The 23,139-nt window shown below is 32.8% G+C and overlaps 1 protein-coding gene across 1 annotated transcript in view; it reads right to left on the bottom strand.

Moving 5' to 3' along the window:
- The window catches only part of LOC137920168 (rho guanine nucleotide exchange factor 17), a 178,399-nt gene extending 156,082 nt beyond the window's left edge, over positions 1-22,317 (bottom strand). The window contains exon 1 of the mRNA XM_068763423.1: positions 21,982-22,317. The gene's annotated coding sequence lies outside the window, so the exon portion shown is untranslated. The remainder of the gene's footprint in view (positions 1-21,981) is intronic.
- Positions 22,318-23,139: the final 822 nt, after the last annotated feature.

Raw genomic sequence — 23,139 nt, 5'->3', positions numbered from 1 at the left:
AGGTGACTGATGATCGTTGGGGCCTTGGTTCTGAAGTGAACACCATGGACCGGCAAACAAAGTGTATGGCGTCCAAACCAAGTGGTCAACCTTAACTAGATCGTCTAAATACTCTGGATGAAGGTTACTTTGTAACAGTTCTTTTGGAAAACTATAGAAGAACTTTTTGAGGTTCTCGGCAGTGGATGTTCTATGGCTAAAATTATGATGAATAAGTAGCAATTTAAGATAGCTAACGCATCGTTTCAACATTAATAAAACTACTGGCATGTACAAAAGGCTACAATATAAAAGCGAAATAAATTAAATAAAAGCGACAATAGTCGAACAGATAAATAAAACCTTTGTTATTAATATTCGCAGAACGTATACGAAAACATTAGGGCATTGTCTAGACTTACTGATTCTCAAACTTTTTCGTCGTAAAGACTGGAAAAGCTACAAAGTAAAAAAATTAAAAAATGTAACAAAAAAGTTGTTCATAAAATATTTTTAAAAACAATCTTTATAATAATTAAATTGAATTAATTTATAAGTCGAAGAAAAAGCCACGGAAATGTTTTTAAAAGACACCAAATTCCCAATATGCAACTTCGAATAATTTTCTTAAATTCGACTAACAGCGTAACAATTTAAGAGATCCGTAACGTACAACTCACTTGACGTGTCGATGGGTCTTTATTTGTCCACCAACAAGACTTACAAAATATATTTGTCGCTTAAAATATTTTTTACAATAATGTGGTTACAAAGTATTTGTTTACCAATTACAAAATTGACAATGCAGTTTCACCTGCATACACAGGGTGATTTGTTACTGATGTAAGAAACTTAAGGGTTAATGTATAGCTCCTTAATCAGAAAAAAGCTTTAAAGCTTTTACATCTATTTCCCCTAACTCTAAAATATTTTAATTTTTTTAAAGCTTGTAACTAATTACTATTATTATATTAAATATGTTATTATTATTAAAATAAAAATAAAAATTATTTATTTTATAATTTCCTGTATAAAATATTATTCCCTATAATGTTGTTCAAAGACCTGAAACTTGGATTCCTAGGAATCCATATACACCACTTTGGGAACCACTGTTCTATACTGTTAGCAAGCAGTATAAACTCAAAACTACGAAAGTCAACAATAAATGCTTAAAGCGTTCACATTAAATGCAGTTTTATATCCGAATCACGCAGATTTAAAAAGTTTCCGCACAATGAGCCGCGGGAGTTGTGCAAACGGCCTTCATTTTTTTATGTCCGCGCGAAATTCTGCAAATACCAAATAAGGTAAAGCTCGACGAGATTTACAAATCGTGTACAAATGTTTGGATAAAATCAAACCTCATGTTTTGAAGTTCTTTTTTTGGCCTGAACTAACCTGCCTTACAGGGCCGTGAGTCATTTGAAGATTCCACGGGTGAGAAAGTCCAGAGTGCAAAGTGTGCTTAATCAAAAACCTATTTTAAGGCAGCGAATCTCAAGGCTCTAATAGCTACATACTATAATATTACCCGATTAGAAGGCAGTGGCTATGATAAGGCTTTAGAGTTACCATGATGGAAATTAGGCTTCATTCGTAATTCGTAGATAAAGCTCGTTTATAATTCCGACACAAACCTGCTATTACCTGGGTAACAATGCTACCACATTTTGGAGTTCAACTAATGCCTTAACCTGCAATATTGTTATTATTGGTCAAAATTCGTCGTGGTAAGAGAATGACGAGCTCTGACGATCGAATTCGATAAGTTACTGATAAACTTCTTACAGTCCCTTCGAAATAAGACGCGCTTTTTAACCTATCAAACCGTTTACCCACTCTGACTACTTTAGAGCATTTATCCTTTAATTCATACATAAACGGTCATTTATTGCGACCACTTTCATATGTAATTATTTCGTACCCGTAGTGAAAAAGGTTGTCAACTAATAGGTTACAGAACCCTGAAGACATTACACGTATCTTTATAGAGACTAATCATAGCCATCGTCGTTCAGCCCATAGACGCTTACTGTTAAGTAAACGCAAAGATAGAGGGATATACCATAATCGCCACACTTAGCAGGCAGGCTGGCTCAGTGTGGTATTATAGTAGAGGGCGCTGCTGCCCATTTTCTGGAACCTTGTTTATAAGCAGTGGCAATCCTATATAATAAATACGCAAAGTGCGAACTATTAAAATTTTATCCTGGTAATCGAACCCGCGATCTACGATCGCAACTCACAGAACCTGTACCGCTGGCCTAGCACTGATCCTCTATAGCCCTATATAATCCTAATAATATGGCTTGTATACTTTGCTTGCGGACGTCATTTCGTTTGTCTCTATGATGACCGATGTCCTAATAATACGAGGTCAACCGCTCCCTTTGCGGTCACATAGGTATAATCAAGACTAAAGCACTGTACACATACATATACATATACACATCTCATCATTATTTTTGAATTATGCAAAAGTATTGCCAAACCACACCTAAGTAGCGCAATGGCTAAATCTCTCTTGCGAATTGCCTTGGAGAGGCGGATATGACGCAGACTAGATGAAGGGCCATGAAATGATCTTCTTTATCATAACTAATCTGCAAAGAGCGAAGAAGGTGAATCTTATAAGGTCTTTACAGCTTCATCAGTTTAGAAGTGGCCGAAACCTATCCCTTTAAACTGGTTCGTGCAGCTGCTATGAGCAGTTTCGATAACCCCGCTTTATAGTAAGTGGATTGCGCAGTAGATTTGGAGCAAATGTGTTTTTGTAGCGAAGTCGCAGTCACAAAGAGAGAGGAGTGTGAGTATTACGATGCGCCTCTCACTTTATCCTCGCAACTAAGCGGAATTGCGGCGGAAATGCGACAACTATGGGGCTGTGGTCCAAGACCAAGACAAGAATAATGGTTGGCGGTGGAGCCAAACACTGAAGGGAGCAGAAAGTATTTGCTGTCTTGGCCCCTTGGACCGTTTCCCGCGAGTAGAGAAATAAGGTGTTAGGCTACAGCGCGCCTTTACTTGGGACGACACGAGTAGATTATTTCTTGGCACGTGGGCTGTCGTTACCTGCGGGGTTACGAATTTATGAAAATACTTCCGGAATCCCATCACATAGCAATCATGGAGCAACATCGAGGTATATTTAATCAGCACAAATTCCACATAACCCACAGACATACCCACATATTAGCTGAGAGCTAAAGTTGCCTACCCAAAACCTCTACACTTTAAAATATGAGAGGGATCGAAAAGTATTAACGTTTCAGTAGACATATTTTACAAAAAATCAACTGATTTTCCGCTCCGGCGCTGAAAATTTGTATACTAGATGGCAAAATGTTGTTGATAACGAAGGTGAATATATCGTTGATTAGAAATAAAAACTTGTTAAAAATGTAGTCGTATGAATTTAACTCAAGAAAGCGAAATTACTTTCCGGTCCCCTTCATAATTAAGATTAAGAGCTTCCAAGGAAGCCATCTCTGGCTGCTACTACGTTTATATACGTTATTATTTTTATTTCACCGATGGATTAGTCACTTTTATGATCAGTAATCTAGTTGGGCATCTTTGTCTCTCAAATTAAATATTTCGCAATGGCTAATTATTACAATTCATCGTCATTTCATAATGTAAATTATTATAAAATTAATTTATATTTTTTCTAACTAAGCTGTCCAATATTTTTCCATTAAGCCTGCCTTTCTCGAGTACTACTAATACGATGATCTAATCGCGTACAAATTTCAATCCTTCATTGTTTAATCTCACGAGAACAATTCGGCGAAACCTCTACAATGTAAATCCCGTATCAGCGTCACCGATATTTTTTACTGATTTATTATTATTCATGATCATAATCTTAAATGTTTGTAATGGCCCATAATGTATTCAGTGTCGTGATGAAAAAAGCGTCCGTACCTTCTGTGAAGCGCGTGTGCCTGTAACTAATGACAGTTTTTTTTTTATCTCCGCATACCTCGCATAGAGTTTTGCGCTAATCGGAATATTTGCGCAAAACTACACAGACCTATAAATGATAAAGAATTGACTGTAATACAAATCCATGAATATAGTAAAATACTTTTTATTTATTTATTTATTCATGCTATTATCTATATAGTATCATTCACAGTGATAACGTATGTACGTCATGAGAAGAATGCCAGTGAAACCTTATTTAATAGAAATAGAATTAGATTTACCCGCCTCTCCTCACTTCCCCCACAATACGGAAGATTAGTTCCGCGTTATAGGACGAAGGAGTAGTACGAATATCCCATATAAACCGCTCATATGATAATTCATATTTAACTGTTCTTATTAAAGAGATTTTAAATCGAATATCAAAGTAAACCTTTATTCATACTTATAATATGTAAACAAACTAAGAATATAATAAGTAAAAAAATCACTTTTACATATGTAACTATAAGAATGGCGTAATGTAAAAATAAAACAAAACATTCAGACAAGGTATTTTTGTGAACATTTTCATATTAACATATAGGGATATAAATGCGTTACTGTTATGTCTGTATTTATTTAAGAGTAAAAAAACAATTACATGAACTGCCATATTAAAAAATACCATAGAAAGAGCCCTTAATAAAAACTTCTTTAATACTTTAAACAAAATATAGTTTATTTTTACGAAATATATAAGCAATCAATCACACACCAAACATCTTACATTATACATAATTTGTTTCAAATAATATGCTGTCAGAGGATGTCAGGGCCGAACTAGGAAGCAAAATTTATTACTTTATTTGGTATACTTGCGTTCCGTTACTGTTTTATTTAAATATTCGTAGATAAATGTCAAAAAGGTTTTAAAAATCAAAAGATGATAAAAGATAAATTTCTTTCTCGTTTTTATATAAAAATAAAAAATAAAACTGTGTAAATTTATATAAATAAAAAATAACTCATATGAATTATGTAAATTTGTATGTTTTCCTTTATCAATAATTCGCTATAGAAGTTAACTCAATCGATTTTAGCAATATGCGGTATCAGAATGTTTTCATCTCCACGCCCTTTATTTTAAGTGATAATATAATATGATGATAATATCATTATTAGATACGATTTAAAATTTAAACACATTTTTGGAATAAATGTTATCGCTTTTTCATATAAACTTCCATTATTTGAGGCATTTTAGTCGTAGATTTTTAGTCATGGTGACCGTTTATGGAAGTAAAAGCTCTAAAGAGGTAGTACAGCTGTCAATTAATGGATGACCTACCCAAAAATAAATGTTTGCAGAAATAATAATTAATGTTATAAAATTGGTAAGAAAAATCATTTTCAAAATTCATATTATTACATAATAAAATTAAATATTGTTCACTATCTATCCCTGCAAACTTTTTGCTGCCAGAAGTTACTAAGCTTGTCGCATTCCAATAGGAAAAATAAATTTATGTAACATTTCAGAGTAATCACGTTATAAAGGCTGGGAGAGAATGTGTATAAAATCTTTTAAAGCCTTTATAAATTCGGAGAATATATTACAAAGACAATAGAACTTACATAAATTTATTTACTATATTTTCGCTTTGAGCCCGTGCCTGGGACGTTCAGATTTGTTAACACAGGCTCAGTTGAACAGATGTCTTTACGCAACGCAGTCGCACCAGACATACTTCGATTCTATTATTTTTATTATTATTATTATTTTCACGTTCAACAAGATAAGCTTATTTGTTAGTTCCAGACAATCGTCCAAACACATTTGACTTTTATTTCAGTGCAACTTAGAATGCGTCGATTATTAAACTTACAGCTTATCAATATACAGTATCAACGCGTTTGCCATATTAAGACTTGCTTAATTTTTATATGGAGAGTAAAAATTTACAGACGATTTTGAGATAGAAAATTTAAAAAACCTTTGTATACATTTTTTTTTATTTTTCCGACACGACCATTCTCACTATTTACAGTACCCATCTTTTTCTTTCCAACGTATTTTTAGCACGCATCTATTCAAGAGCAATTCCGTGAGACCTCCCATATCATCCGACTATCACCAAACTGACGACCTGCATCCGATAGACTGACCTGACTGACCGTTCTACTTCTAGCAACTTATTTATTGACTAAAGGATTTTACTTTTAACATTAATATTCAACCTTAAACGTCATAAGATTTCAGATTAAGTTCACTTGTACCTCAATCTAGTATGATTATATCAGTCATCATCATTCCAGCCGTTCGTGTATCCACAGCTGGACATGTCATCTCCATAGATTTCTGATACGACCAATTGAAAGCGGTCTGCATCTGACGTCTTCAGACAAACAAAAGAAGGCGATTAGTGGTCTTCACACCATAAGGCGCCAGCGGCCATCTTTTCCGCGCGCTATGTGGCCTGTCCACAGTAACTTCAATTTGACAATCCGCTAAGTTATATCAGAACTATCAATGATCTGGCTCAATCTTGTAAAGAATTCCCGAGCATAGTCCCTTCATGGCTCGTTATGCCTTTAGGTCCGCTTATGCTTTTAACCGGTGTATTCGAATAATCATTCGTCCAATAGAATTCAATAACGAACGGGAACACACTCGCAAACTTATCTTTATAATACTACATGAGCTAGACGATGCAATAAAATTTTAATGTTCTTATATCCGGTCATGATTTTACTCTATTTCCCCATACAAACCGGAAATTGAAACCTCAACCAATTCGCGTCCAATTTATTTTTATCAGGCATTATCTTTTGGCTTTATTGGCAATTTACTTACACATTTTTCACTGCAAATAATTAACAAAAAATACATAAAAACACTGGTAAAGCAAGGGCTATATACCGTAGTGACGTGTACACAAGCCAAACAGATTCTACAGGGAGGTTTGAGATGACAATAGCAAACACCAAGGATGGTTAGTCTCAACCTTTTGAGAGCAACAATGTTAGAGGACTTTCCTAGATTCTTAGGCTCGAGTCATCGTCAATTTTAATCTATTTTTTATTAACAGATACAAATTAAATGAGTCTTATGAAAACTTACTGTTTAGTGTTTGATAATACGGAATAAAATAAATATAGAAACGTAACACAAAGTTCTTCTATGTTCAGTCTGTTAAATCTCGAGTAATCATTTATAAAGGTATACAATGTTTATTAGTGGTATGATAATTACAACATTGTCATGTTTCAGAGGAGTTTGCTATAAAAATAGAACAAATAGTGGCGGATAATGTGCCTTCAGATATTTTCCATTCTTGTCCCTATTAACAAGTGAAAATAATTATGACCCGTAAGTGGAATGAACTTCGTTTTTATGGAAATGAACGAATGGCGTGGTCTTGATTTTAATCTTAAAATGAAGGTCTGATAACTTTATTTAAAATGTCTCTATATAAAGAAACAAAAATTTAAAACAATAAATATCTTGTTTGAGTAGATATAGACTTAATACAGAGGAACTAAGATGTAGATACTTACATTTTATACTTATACGTCTTTAAATGTAAACGTTGCTAGCGTTCTGGACATTGATTGGTGATTGATGATCGTAACGAGAGTAACTTCATCACTATTATTACAAGACTATATTTTTCATATCCCTTCAAGAAGCCTGTACTCCGTAAAATACGAATGTATAATTTATAATCAAATGTAGTTAATGTACACTGGACTGTAGATCTTCCAAGAAGCAACGAAACTCTGCAATAATAACAGTATATACATTCATTGAGGTTCGATGTAGAAGTGATTGTTTACTACATGTAAATAAATTGTATTATAATTTTTCTTGAAAGATAATCATATACTTTGTAGAAATATTTAAAGTATCACCGAAAGGTGCTGAATGCATGCCACTTTCAAGTGGGCCTGTTAGAAACCTACGGGGAAGGCAATGTCCAGCTGTGGGCGTCCTACGGGTGAAATAATAATGATGATTATGAATTATCACCGATGCTATTAAAAGCATACATGTTACGGTGATAACTCTTTGGACTGCCTAGATTCTCAAAGAACCATTTTGGAACGTAATGCTGTTTATTATTTTAAAATATTGCGTAATTTTTCACATGGATACACTATATTTACTTGTTGACACGTACAGATTAGGGTTTGCAGTTATGGATCATTGAAGACGCTTAGCTTAAACTTTTTCATAGTGATTAAGTTTGACAAACAAAATGAACTAACATAGTCCAAAGATTAGGCAAGTTAAAGTGGCATAAATTAGCCAACATAACGCGCTAAATGAAGGCTGCTGGGGCCGTAAGGTTCAGGAGGGAAGATCACAGATGGAATAAGGCAGCAAAGAACGTTTACACACAGGTGGACAGACGAACTTTTTAAGGTCGTCCGAAGACCCTGGATACAGGTCGCTTTCAAACAGAATTTAGAATTGAATGAATGCTGAGGGCTCCAACTGGAGCTTCAGCCTATAAGTTACATTACTTATATGACCATATTGGAAGAACAAAAATGTTCACGCTCCTTTGAGCAACTGGGCAAACACACGAAAGTAACTTTATCTTATTTCTATCTATTATACAGTACATACCTATCTCTTTCTATTCTAACTTTAATGTACTCGAGGTTCCGATCCATGACCTGATTAGCTGCTTTTATAAGAATATTCCATAACCTCCGCACAATCATAAATGGTACTACTAAATAGGTGAACGTCCTGAACGTCAACTATATTTCATGGTATAAAAAAAGTTTTTACATGCGTCAGTTTTTATAGCTACCAGTGTCTATGGTCGAGGGAGCAAACATCCGTTTGTCTAAATCACGACGTCAAAGTGAGATTATTATTTGTAATTATTTTGACAGGCGTATCTGCCCGCTCCATTTCTTTTCCATGCTCCGTGACGTCATATTTCTGTAGCACAATATACCAATGAGTAAATATATATAGAGCATGGTTTCTGTCTAATACCACACAATGACTTCTTTTAAATGGCGTCTAGAAAATTTCTGAGAAGTCTGTGTTCTTGTTTATTTTTTGTTATATCTGCGAATTGGATAAACTTCCTGTTAGGCTGTTATGTAGCAAATGTTTATTGGTTTATTTGATTTTATTATATAAAACTTTTTACATTAACCATTGAAAGTTTTTTTTATAATAAAGAAAAGTCCCTTTTTACAACTTAGACACCAAAAGTTTTCTTATAATTAATGTGAAAAATAAATACCGAGATATTTTAAAAAACATACATGTACATGTCTGGAACATTTTTTTAATTTATTCTTATAATATAGATTAGCTATAAAAACAAAACACTGTAAAAGCTATTCACATAATGTATTAAAACAAAAGAATGTTTAAATTCATTATGATCATCATGTTATCCGATAGACGCCATCTGCTAGGCATAGACTTCCCACAAATATCGTCAGTCTACCTGGTTGGGGGCCTAGTCGACCTCCAACTCATGGCCGCTACTTGTGAACATTAGGTCACAAAAGCCCTCTCTTATATGAGCGATGTATCCCGACTGTTTTCAGATTTAAATTACTTTAGACTAATATGGAATAAAATATAGTTGTGTTCATATTTAAAAAATGTTTTTTTTTCTTTTTAAAACATGTGACAACAAACGATGAGCATTCATATGAAGATATTCCATTAAAAAAAATGCACAGCTACAAAGTTTTTTATTCAATATAAGATGATGTTTATAAGATGCTTGATGACTTCAATAGTGTTAAGCTCCGAAATTCGAAAGACAATTATACTTGTACTTGTGTTTGGGAGGAAAAATCATGCTATATACATATGTATTTATGTTTATATATATAATATGTATATGTGTTTTGTCTATATGCATACGATAACTACCGGTTATTATTATATTATGGTTGCTTGGAAGAAATTGCCTTGTGTGGTAAGAACACTCATTGTACTTATATCTTTACTGTTATGCAATTATGTATACGTTTTGTAGCGTGTACAATAAAGATTATCAAAAAAATAATTAGCTACCTGAATCACGTACAGATTTAATATCAAAATACATTTACTCGACAAAGATATAACCAAAATGACGCTTTGGCGACGGATATGACGAGTAGATTTTATTGAAAATATTCTTACAAACCAACTAATGTTTGTATATAATATAATAATTTACCGATTTTTCATTAAATATTTATTTTATGTATAACGACATGCATTAATGTTAACAAATGCAAATTCATATGAAACAAATGTCAACTAGGTCTTATGTGTCAAACAAAAAACATTCGTTCTCTGTGCCTTTGAAAATTTATTAGTAAATAACATGCACCTTTTTTAAATACAAGTAAAGATGAATTTTTCAGAACTATAAGGCGTCAAAAAGTCACTTCGGCCTTGTATCTGTCTGCCAAATGTCCATCTATTTAAAAAATTATACTACATGTAATACCAATGAACAGTGACACAATTTTTTTTTATATTATTTTTCACAGAAAAATTTCAAAAATGGAACAAGCGACCGTTACGTAGTGTGGAACTTAACGTCTTAGTTATCGCTGTTGCATGCTCTTTAGAATATTAGACCGGATGGCATCTCAAGATTAAATGACGTGTTGAGGGCGATTATGTAATAGTGGCTGGAAATTCCTGTTCTTTGCGGACAAGATTCAAATTGATCTTAATCATGGTAATGTGGAGCAGTTCGTAACTGATTTGCGACGTAATAGTGATCGCGTTGTTTTTCCAGCTGATACTAGGCTGGTCACGCAGCGTTGCCCAAAACTTTTTTCAAGTAACAAATATATAAAACAATTAGTTACATAACTGTGTAGCAATTACACAGAAATATTGAAACATGTTTGCCGGTCCCAAGTCTTGATAAAAGGTGAAAAGGATTAGTTTGGAGATAAACTACCCAGTTGTAAATCCCGGAACGTCCTATTTTTTGTCTATTTGATGTAATTGATGTTGTGCTGCTAGCTTGTCTAGGCTTTGCGCAGCTTCATCGAAATTGAGCCCCCGGAACGTCGAACATCGTGAGGCGGTTATATATCACACCGCTAAGGACCCTAATTTCTCAGTAATCCAAGCATTCTATGCATTCTCTATGCAGCTGTCAGGTCCATCACGTTATAAGGAGACGAGCAGGTATGGTAACCGCCTATTAGGCTTAAGATGATGTAAATCTCTCCCAAATGTTCGGCCGTAAAAGGAAGAAGATGGCCACCACGGTCACTAAATCCAAGAAAATGCCCCGTGAAGAGTTTATTTTGCCTCCTATCACGACCGAGCAACGAGGGAAACGATGCGAGGAGAATGATATCCTCAAGTGATTTCTTATGTTCCAATTTTTGTTGACAGGTTGTTACGTTTTACATAAAAGTAATTTTTTTTTACACAACAAAACATATACTCTTTTTAAATTTAAACCATAACTTTAAACAGAAGCTTGAATAAAGTTTCCATTAATTAAAAGGTTCTAAAGGGAAATCATGCGTTACTATTACACCCGGAAGGGATCTGTCATAGGTGATCATATTACTTAATAATGGATTAAATAATTACGAAAATTGCATAAGATTTTAATATTCGCGTCTACAGAACATGGATATGCTTTGTTTTCGGTATTTTTACGCTTACAATTACTTTGTATTAAAAACACTTTAGATTCTTTATAGAAATTTAAAAGCCAACCGATGTATAAAAAACAAAAATAACGGCCGTGGACTTAATAACTTTCAAATTCTATATTTAAAATTGCTAAGGCCCAGAGCCATATCCATGCTATTATATGTTTAGGGTTGATATTTTATTCCGTATTTTTTTATTTCCATTGGTAGCTATAACTCTTTCCTGTATTTTAATACTTTTTTCATATTCTTTAAATACGTATTTAATTGCGGCTCGTAAAATATTACAAAATTTGAAAAATGTCTCGAAACTATCTAGAAATTTGACTACCCCTTATATTTATAATTAGGCAAGTAAAGACTTGGCTTAAACGAGAGTCTTTTGAACTCCGAAACTATGTAATGTAAATAAATTACAATTCTGTACATATATTTTTTAATATATTTTTTCATACTCCTGTCTCATTTCTTAGTTTGCGCAAATTAAACAATTAAAAATAAAGACATAAATATCATGTAGAAAACAACATTTGGAAACAAACATATATGTCGTTTCATAGTGAACAGACCAAAACTAATAAAGATACATACATCAAGTCCATTATAAACATTATTCAAACAGTATATCTTTAAGGAACGTTTGCAACTGGTAGTGGAAATACGAGTGATGTTGAGCAAAGTCAATACCATACATAATCGAACAATATTATACAATAAACAAATAAACTCAACCGACTCGATCCGGCTGTGCTTACGCTCACTCCAATTTCGACCAGTGATATAAATCTTCTTTTAGGGTTCCGTATTACATCAATATCATATCTTACGCTGCTTTGTACATATACAGAATGATTGGTTAAATACGTAACTGCTTTAAATCGATGAATGTATAGCTCATTCGCTGTCAATCAATGTATGGTACACAGTATCGAAATCAATGATTTCATAAATAATAAATAACGTTATCTATGGAAAATTATTACCAAAATTCTGATTACTACATAATAAAATTAGTTACTGTTTACAAACTGTCCTTGCAAGATTTTTTCTGCCAAAAGTTATTATCCTTACGGATAACAATGAAAAAAATAATTTAATACAACATATTTCAGAGTGACTTTATACATAGTGATAGGAAATTAGTGTAAAAACTTTAAGGCTTTTTGCTGGCAAGTGAACTATACTTTAAAAGATGTTATAACCAATCACCGTATATAAGATTATGAAACATGTACGCTCTATAACTCAAATGTTTTTCAATATATTTATTTTCCTTCGTTAATATTCTGGTATTTTTCTTCATCGTCATCATCATTTCAGCCGGTTCTGTCTATGACCGATCTCCAATTACTATTTGTTTTAATTAGTCCAATGACGTACAAGCAATAAAATCAGTAATGAGGTATCCTAAATATGTATATATTGTACATAAACGAAAGACCATAACCCTCCAAATAGTTACCCCAACGAAAAATAAAGAAATAACTCAGAAAACTAACAAATATACAATAATTATAATCGGTAATAAAATCTTTACTTTTAATCAGCCTGTATAAAGTGATTACTCTGAAATATGTTAATTATATTTTTGAATTGCGACAGGCCAGTGATTTCTGGCGATACAAACACTGCTGGGACAAACGGTATAAAACAAATAATTTTAATATGAATCAATCATAATTTTAAAAATGCTTTTTCTTACTATATTATCATTATTCGATCGATTTTTTAAACCATTGATTTTTGGATAGACCTTAACAAAAATCAATTGACAGCAAATAAGCTATATTCACTCCTTTAAAGCTTTTACACCTTTATCCAATAACCTTATACATAGCGTCATACATTGTTAAAATCTTATGTGAACGCTTCTTGGAACTTGAAACAGAACTTTACCCAATCTGGTGTTAGAATAAGTCTTTTATATAAGTAAAGAAAATCGTAATCCTAGTAAAATAATTAGTAAATAAAAAAATCCGGTACGGTAGGTCGAATGATTTATTTTTATTTAATTATAATGTTATTTTCTTGGTTTCGGTTCAAGTCGATGCAGTTAGCCCGGGGGCTTTTACAGCTTCATCGGAGCTGTGTTCACGGAGCGGAAGGGTCCGTGAACTTAAAATATAATGTTATACAGAATAAAACAAAACACGAGAGAATTCTTAATATACAATATATCTATACAAAATCATAACTGAAATTTTCGTGCAGACTACGCCCCCATAAGCAACAACAGAAAAAACTATCACTTGACCACTGCTGTTACGAGTACAATTTTTCAATCAAATTCCTTCAAAATATATTAAAACAAAGTATATTAACTCCGCCATTACACAATATGTAATAAGAGTAAATAAATAATATATTGGGACAGATTAAAAATACTCATAACACAAAGTAGCAAGCAAGAAAAATGATCAAGAAATATTTTTCTACGGAACCATTACTTTAATATCTCTTCGCCGAATTTTATTTATTAGCATAGGCCGTATCGTGTTACATGACGGGAACGCGAAACGAAACTGTATTAAATCTTTTCAAGAATAATACCTTGAGTATATCGTGTGTTGCCAATTTAACTACGGGGTCGTTGACCTTTTGACAACTACTTGTCAATGATTCTTTAAAAAGACTACAAGCTGTTTAATTTTAGCCGCCATTCTTACTTTTTAGCGCTTATTTTAAATTTTAACACGCTGGCGAACCCGTTAATCTTATCTCTTAATTCGTATAATATTAAATAATAACTTTGTTTACCTTGATTACTTTAGGAGAACATAGCGAAGTGATTTTTGAATATTTTGGTTATTGACGTGGAATATTAAGCAACCATATATTTAAAGAACAAAATTATTTCTAGAAGACTAACTAAAAAATTAATGCACAAAGTGTCAATTATATAAGATTGTATCCCGGGAATTGAACCCCAGATTTATGATCGCCTATCTTTACCGATAGGCTACTACTACTCGAGTTGTGAAATATAGGTATAGATATGTATTGTCCCCTAGAAGAATACAAAATTTAATAATTTTGGTGATGAGTCGCTTAACAGGAGATATGTAGTTTAACCCAGTCATCATCAGCAAAACTTCATATTACTTTATTACCAAATTCGTAGGCCGCCGAACTCTTAGATCACTTGAGCGGTCTCCATAGAACGACCTGGCACAAAAGCCCACTAGAAAGGACCTCGGCTTAGGCTGTCATTCTTAACGCATTTAACATTCTAACACAACGCCTGGCTAACACTACCATAAAAATTCTGCGAAGACCTCACTCTACCTTGAACCATCATATGACCACGACGAGCAGGATTTACGATATGTAATACCGAAATCGTTATGTTGCACTCCGTGCTAGGGTCTGTGCTCTTAAATTCTTTATTCTTACGATAAACACAAATATAATAAACATACTTGATTTCTGCTAGAAGTTTGATTTAATTATGTAAAAAAAAGCAGACATCAGACTGTCATACGTGACGTTTTAAGTCCTTAAGAGACTAAATATTAACAATATTTATAGGAGATAACGTTTTAAGACTATTAAATTTTATTTTATTTCCAAAACTTCTAAGATGTATCAGTTTCATCTTTTGCATTAACTGTTATCGATTTAACTTACGCTTTTAATTGTTGTTTTTCCTTATTTTAATAGCGCAAAATATAACAAATGTATTTATGTAATTAATTGTAATTAATCGATCTTTATATATCCGATATAAATAAAGCGATTGCTTCAGTACAAATATAATAAACAACGATATGCGATGCTATCCGAACAGCTTATAATTACACCCTAAAGCTACAAAGAAACGTTACGTAACCGTATTCAGCAATTAAAACGTAATAACGGCCGTATTGCTTAGTGTACGTTTATAATATTCCACTCGGAAACGCATTTGTTTATTTGATAAAGAAAATGACTCGAGAAGAGTGACGAGTGAATTCGATACGTCCACATCTATCAATTCGAAATACTGCGACACACGTCAACTATTATTTAACAATAGAAATATTATAAAAATCATGTGTAGTCGCTAAAAGACCTAACTTAAGAACTATTATGATAATGATGCCACTGAACAGTAAATTACGACTGATTTTTTAATAAAAATTGTATACATTTTTTGATATATTTATATTATAACACTAAACAATATCCTTACGTAATGATATTTTAGTTAATCATTTAGCTAGATCTCAATACGGAAATATAATAGAATGTAGCGGCCAGAGCAGTGACTCCCGGAGGCCACGAACTATTCTTGAGAAGCAACAGCATCCTACCCCCTAAAACGAGCAAAAACAGCAGATGCAGCCAAGGTAAATATAAATTATATGGTTACCGTTTCTTGTTTTCTAGTGCGAAACACCACTGTTAGCAGTCAAGTGGTGCCGCGAACGACACCAATACGAGAGACAAGTTTCTTATCATTCAAATGTTATCATATCGCTTTTATCGTGTCTTACTTAAACGCGGGAATATCTGGGTTTATAGCCGAAATATATAATGAAACGACCTGGATAAGATTATTATCAAGTTATTGGGGCGTCAGTGCATGTTGATAATCGTATCGACGATGATAATTATTTTTAAAACGAAGCCATTACGATTACGGTATACTGTCGATCGGGCTGTCTGATACTGCCAGCGAATTTCATCTTACAGACGCAGTGAAATCCATTCTTTTTTCCTTGTTACGCCTTGACATACTCGGTGTTATGTCTCGCACTTCTATACCGAGAGCTTGCTGAACGACTTTTTTCGGTTATTTAAATTTCAATAAGATTGTATTACATCAATCCGGTAATATACTCTACCTAAGGCACCCTCGAGCTTTAGTATCAATAAGAGGTAGGTTTCAACTCAAGGTTGTGTAGAATTTTTTTTTCGTTCTCGGGAAATCAGATATCGAGTACTGAACTTCCACCGGCTAATACCCCATGGGAACCTTTTTTGCACACAATCGTAGTTTCAACGGGGGTGACCTAGTGCCTCAATGTCTTAGCAGCAGGCGCTTGTCACATATTTTTACAGACCTGTCCTACACGCGGATTAGTTGGTTCAGGATATACGTAGCTTTGGTATGAGAAAAAAGGTCTGATATTCTTATGCTCCCTCTCCGCAGCTTACTTTTGCAACTTTTCTATAGCAGACTTTCTTCTGATTCAGCAAATAATGTGTGTGGTTAAAGTCATAACATGATCGACGATCTTCTTTCCCTGTCCATCCCTGAGCGGTCTTCGACGCTGTTTATCTACGGACCTCACTACCAACTAGTTTCTTCCAAGATTTCACACAAACTGAAAACCAAGATGGACGTTGGATGCAGGACACTTAAACAATCGTGTTGGAAGTTTATAAGGGAGGTCTATGTCCATTGGGGACCTCCTACGGTTGAAGCAATATCTGTTACTTTCCTTTTGCTATAAATATGATTTATATATATTAAAATATGTAAAAATGTGCGAAGTTATCACTTTAACCCCAATAACATGTTATATCCTTTAAAACTTTTCGGTCATTATGATAATTGATAGGCTCAAAACTGTTTCGACTTTATATATAATAATTTATTATTAGACAAGAATTGTAAAATGTGTGAGCTTTCCTTAACAAGCACGGATGCCGACACCAACGCACTGTCACAAGACTGCGGTCGTATGGGCGGACCGCATCTAGGAAATTTACGACGGACAAATAATCAAACTTGGGATTCCCCAGTCGACAAAAGGATTTCTTTAAGTCATTATATAAAGTTTATTTGACTCAGTATCGGTTTATTTATAATTCAAAAGCTTAAAAAATATATCAGCAAACATGTCACTCTTAAAGCTACATGCTTACATTACAAACTAAAACTTTAATGCAAATAAAATAAAAAAAACACATGTAATTTTAATTGGTTTAAAGAAACATAATAAAAACGTAAACTGACGGTTTTTAGTACAAAAATATTGTTAAATTCTTGTTTTTGGTATAGGCCTACAAACATGGTACATAAATAACATTATAATTAAAAAAAGATAATAATTTATAAAAATCACTAACGCTGTCTTCTTCAAACAAAATTATCTTAAATTTTTAGAAAAAAAAACATACAAAAATTTTTACTATCCTATATTTGGTATTTTGCTGAGTACGTAGAAAATCAAAATTAACTTCGTTAATAATTTGTTTTTTTTTTTAACAAAACTTTTAACATATTATTAATTTATTTGTTTTCAATGTCAAAGCATGTTATAAAATTTTGTATTTTCACAATTTTTTTATTAATTATTCATTGCGCTATCAACATTTTAAAAGTGACAAAAATATTGAAATTCAGATGCCATAGTTTGCTGGCTGGTTTGACACATCTGAAACAAATGGCTAAGAAAAAATATACATATTTAAATTAGTACATATGTGTACGTATATGTATACTCACATATATGTAAATATACATTTTAACTCTCCGTAAATGTATAATAATCATCGTCGTTATCGTAAGGAGTAGGATAAACACGTAGGATGTTCACTGCCGCTTTCTAATAGATTTCTAAGAGGACCCGTTGTTTGCCACTTGCATTGGACGTCCCATGCTCCGTTTTCCACTTCTTACACCAAATTAGATTAGTAGCTCAAGTCTTCTGTAGGTCAAAGGCATTAAATACATTCTTTCTAAGCCCATATCTGCGAAAACTTCGATATCATCCCACACATCAGAACCGAGTCGTTTTAATGTACTTGTGAATGTACGCACACTTCGATCGACATCGTGAATGTCATATTGCAGGGGTTATAAATCGTGTACCAGTAATTCTTATTCGTGTATCATTACGGCGTTTTACGCTAAACGATGTGTCATGCGTCTCTTGCATTCTTAAGTTCTGCAACGAATAGCTAACACTGCTGGACTTCAGTAAAAATCTTTAAAAGAAAGTAACAAACCTTGATAAGCACAAACTATATGACTAGCCCATGTTAGATGTGTATATACTGTGTGATTGTTTTTTTTTATTGATTCTAATTTGTATCGTTAGTGTTTTTTTTACAATATTTGTTTTTTGCTTAAACTAAACGCAGACAGTTGGGAGAAGGTTGCCGCTATTTGATACGGATCTTTCTTTTCCCAGCTGCGAGGCACGACAGCGTTTTATAATAATGTGTGATTGGTTATAGACGCAAAAGTTTTAGAGTAGTTAATGTATAGCTCATTTACTGTCAGTTTACGGTACACCCCATCTAAAAATCAATGGATTCAGAAGTAATAAATAACAAAAGATGCTATGCTGTTGCCAACAGTTTGACGTTCATAAGTACAAACAAATTGAGCAACCGGCTTGATATGAACACACGCAATAAACTAATTAAAAAAATATAATTCTACCATTTATTATTGTAGTATAGAAAGATAAAACGTGTTCTAAATTCGAATAACTACATACTAAACTTAAATACTGTTTAATAAGACTATGCAAACTTACTGTCAGAAGTTATTGGCCAGTCGCATTCCAATAGAAAAAAAAATAATATTGTATATTCCAAAGTGATCAAGTGATATTACACCTTTGTCTTTATAAAGTTATAAAGGCTAATTAAAAATAAGTATAAAAGCTTTAAAGCTTTTTGCAGGAAAAAGTATTATAAAATTGTGAGCCATAGTTATAACAATCTGGTATGAAGTGTTATGGATAAAATTTGATACAAGCTATATAGCCTAGAAGTTTTATAAGATACGACACCGATCAAAATTAAAAACATAAGTACTCCTGATTAATAAAACCGTATTTCGGCACTTGCTAAAATGTTATTACTCCTGTAAGAACATTTAATATTCAAAAAAGATATCAAACTAATAATAATAATAAATAGAGTAAATCATATGTTAATAGCTGGGCCCACGAGTTCGCTCCATTTATTTTTCTTTTAAGAATTTTTTAAAATAAAAGTAGCCTACACTAGTTCTTATTTCATCAGCTACCTACCAGTATGTCTCATCAAAATGGCTAAAGCCGTTTCACAAATTAGCCTGAACGAACAGACAAACAAAAAATAATTTTTAAAATGTAATTTTGGTGTATGTACCGTATATACAATATATTCATATGTATATTGTAGAGCGGTTATTTTAATATTATATACAGACATTCCAAATCTATTTATTTGTATATATTATTATTTTTAACCGACTTGTAGTACTTTTATATCATGTAACTATCGACCACGATAATGGCACTGTTATACATTATGTGAAAAGTCAATCTGAAGTCAAACTTGCTGTCACCCTGATAATTTATGACCTTAAATTTATATAAATCGTTCTCTTAAGTGCAGACTCGCACCTCGCACGTCAAACTTGCATTCGATGCATGAAAACGTGACTCCTATGCATGCAACGCGTCGGTCAATCTTTTACATTGTCATTCGTATGCAGGGTTGTCAACCTTTTGTATATAGTAATGACTATATATAACAACATGATTTATTAAGGAACGCAAATTTTATGGATTTAGGATCGTGTTGGAATATAAATTACATATACTCTTCATCTGAACGTACAGGGTGGTTGTTTATAAGTGTAAAAGCTCAGAAAAATATATCAGTGGTTTATGTTAGGGGGACCGGAAGAAATGTGGTTTCTGTCGACATATTTTACAGAAAAACTGCTTGAATTTTACCGTTCCGGCATTGAAAATTTGTATATCAGATCGCAAAAGATTGTTGATAACAAAAGTAAAGGTAAGGTAAAAACTTTTTAAAAACGTAGTCGTGTGAATTTAAGAAGGCTACATTACTTTCCGGTCCCCCTAATACAACTATATCCAATCAGTTTGTTTGTTATATTAGAATGCGAAAGATCAATATCTTTTAGCAAAACCAACTTTGAAAGGACAAATGGTAAACAATAATTTATTGTAAAACATCGTAACCCGTAATTATGGAAAGACTTTTTTTTCTCACTATATTATTAATGCGTTATTTTTCATTTCCGAAACTATTGATTTTTGGATACACTGGTGGCAGTTGTGTAATTCGCATTGTTTGCCGCATACGCATTTATCAGCGGGCTGGCGGGCGGTGCACTTTGTTGCACGACTACCACAGCATGTGCGGAAGTGGCTAAATATTGGTCCTTTTCTTACTTATAGCTAATCACCCTGTACAGTATTCAGCGCAAGTTACATTTAGTTCATGGCTATAAAATAATCTGCGCATCACGGTTATCTATCCTTACCAGTTATGAATAAAGTTAAGAGTAATTTCATTTTGTTTGGTTCATTTCGGTACCCGGCCCCGAGTATCGAAAATTATAAACTAAACTCAAACCCAAATCGCAAACCGAAACAAACAGTCAACGGACGTACGGTGGACTTTAATCTACAATTTAACTGTAAACAAATCTCAATTAATAGTAAGCAAATCAAGTTCAGCTATAAATAAATATTAATAAATTATAAAAGTAAGTATCAACGTACTGTGTATCCAAAAAAACAGTTTCACTTCAATCACCTTATATGCACATATAATCACAATAGTACATTTTTGTAGTAAAAAGTTAAATTCCGAATTTTCAAATACTTCTTTTTACAAAAATGAAGATAGGAAAAAATGGAAAAATTGTTTTGTTTCAAAAGAAATTAGGGAACAGGACCAACGACCCAATACCGATACATACGTTTTTTTTTGTTTTTAAATTTGAAGGATTCTAAATTGTCGGGTGATTTTTCGCTTGCGCCCGGCTAAACTAAAACTACCTTTGAGTTAAAGTTCGGAAAGAAAAAAATATAATAAAAATTCTTGACAACCCTGTTTGTAGGTATTGTACTCGCTGGCATGTTACTGCCCTTGTAATTACGGCATTTGTCAACTTGTTTTGTCGTTTTTCGAACAATATTTTAATGTATTTACCGTTTTTAATCATCGTAAAATTGTTATCGGTTTTTAAGTTTGAATACTTTTCAAAATTCGAAAAGAATTTAATTTTAAAATATCTTTTCGCATATCAATTTAATATTACCGAATTATTTATTACTGATATTAAAAACAAAATTTAAAAATTATCGACGATGTTTACACTTGAGAAATATCAAAATCATGTTTTTAAATTATTAAATATACCCATCTTGTTTACATGGAGACCCCATAAACAAAAATATTACAAGAATGAGTACTTTGAGGTATTTTTGAATATCGAATTCTCGAACGGAATCATTAATTAAAGTCGAGGAGAAAACATCTTCATTACTGGTCATTACCCAATGCTCAATAAAAAAAAAACAACAAAGAAAGGATGGCTGGGTGGAATTTCAACTTTCATGTAACTCAAACCAAATACAATTGAAGAGTATCTTCGTAAACTTAATTTTATATTATACTCGAATGCATAGAACAAACATAGTTTTATAACAGACAATAAATAATTGGCCGTACCATAAATCGACTCAACAGTTTTTGAATCTTGATAAAACCTCTGACAATGAACTTGACTTGCTGAACTAATTGGTATCAGATACCGGGCTCAGTCCAGTACCGGTACCAATTTCACTCGTACCAAAACTTCAACACAACACAAGGCTCGAATGCAAAAGTTGCGGTGCAAAAAAACACCTACAACTTCCAATAAAGGTTAAATGGTATGTCACTAGACCGTCAAGTTTTTCACTTTTGTCACAGTTTTTAAAAGTTTAAAAGCGGAGAAAAGTGTAGTGTTCGATTTTTAAAATAATTTGATTTAAAAATCGATCGCGGACCAACTCGGAGAATGAACGAAACAGTCACGCGGGCGCAGACCGATCTAAAACTGATCAAACCGGTATGAAGTCACCGAGTGTACGAACGTCGCCGAACCGGGCTCGATCATGCACGATACCGCTTCTTACTTCACGACAGTTTTCAATTATTTTGTGCAACATATTCATTCCCATTTAAAAAAAAAAGTGAAAATCATTTTTAACATATCCTCATAGAACCAAAATATATTCCAACACATATAAAATCTAACTAGCTGTATAATTACAAAGTATAAAACGTACATTGTTTACATTATATAATGTATATATAAACAATGCTTCGTGCTTGTGATAAGAAAGTATATTTACGCAATAAATTATTATACAAAGAGCTGGCACATATTCTGTGTAGCACTCTAAACTATTATCTCCCCACCTCTCCCTTCATTCGATTTCTAAAATCGTTTTCTACTTACAAATCGTATCTTTGATCTGCTTTCCGAGATAATAAATGTAAATTAGTTTATAGTCATCTTTACAAAGCGAATGTATATTCTTTAAATGTGGACATGTTTTTAAACTATAACACAACAAATTAGCATTATTTTCAAATTAAATCAAATAATGATTTTTATCTTGTACAATAAAAATGTTTATCGTACCGGAGTTTGTAATTAACGGCTTTATATGTTTTTAATTAAAGGGCTCAAATAAAAATTTCATGGCAAAACTTTCAAGCAAATGATATTAAAATTTATTTCAATTAGATGGTATTTAAATTTAAACGTTTATTTATTGGTAGTCGATGTCCGTTTAAATAATGGAGGGTACCACCAGAATAACTGTGGAGCATTCGTCG

The sequence above is a fragment of the Battus philenor genome, unplaced genomic scaffold (assembly GCF_028537555.1).
Source record: "Battus philenor isolate CCGP_79_NKW_IND1 unplaced genomic scaffold, ilBatPhil1.0.hap1 SCAF_18, whole genome shotgun sequence".
NCBI classification, from domain to species: domain Eukaryota; kingdom Metazoa; phylum Arthropoda; class Insecta; order Lepidoptera; family Papilionidae; genus Battus; species Battus philenor.
This window is presented reverse-complemented; position numbering and strand designations above follow the sequence as displayed.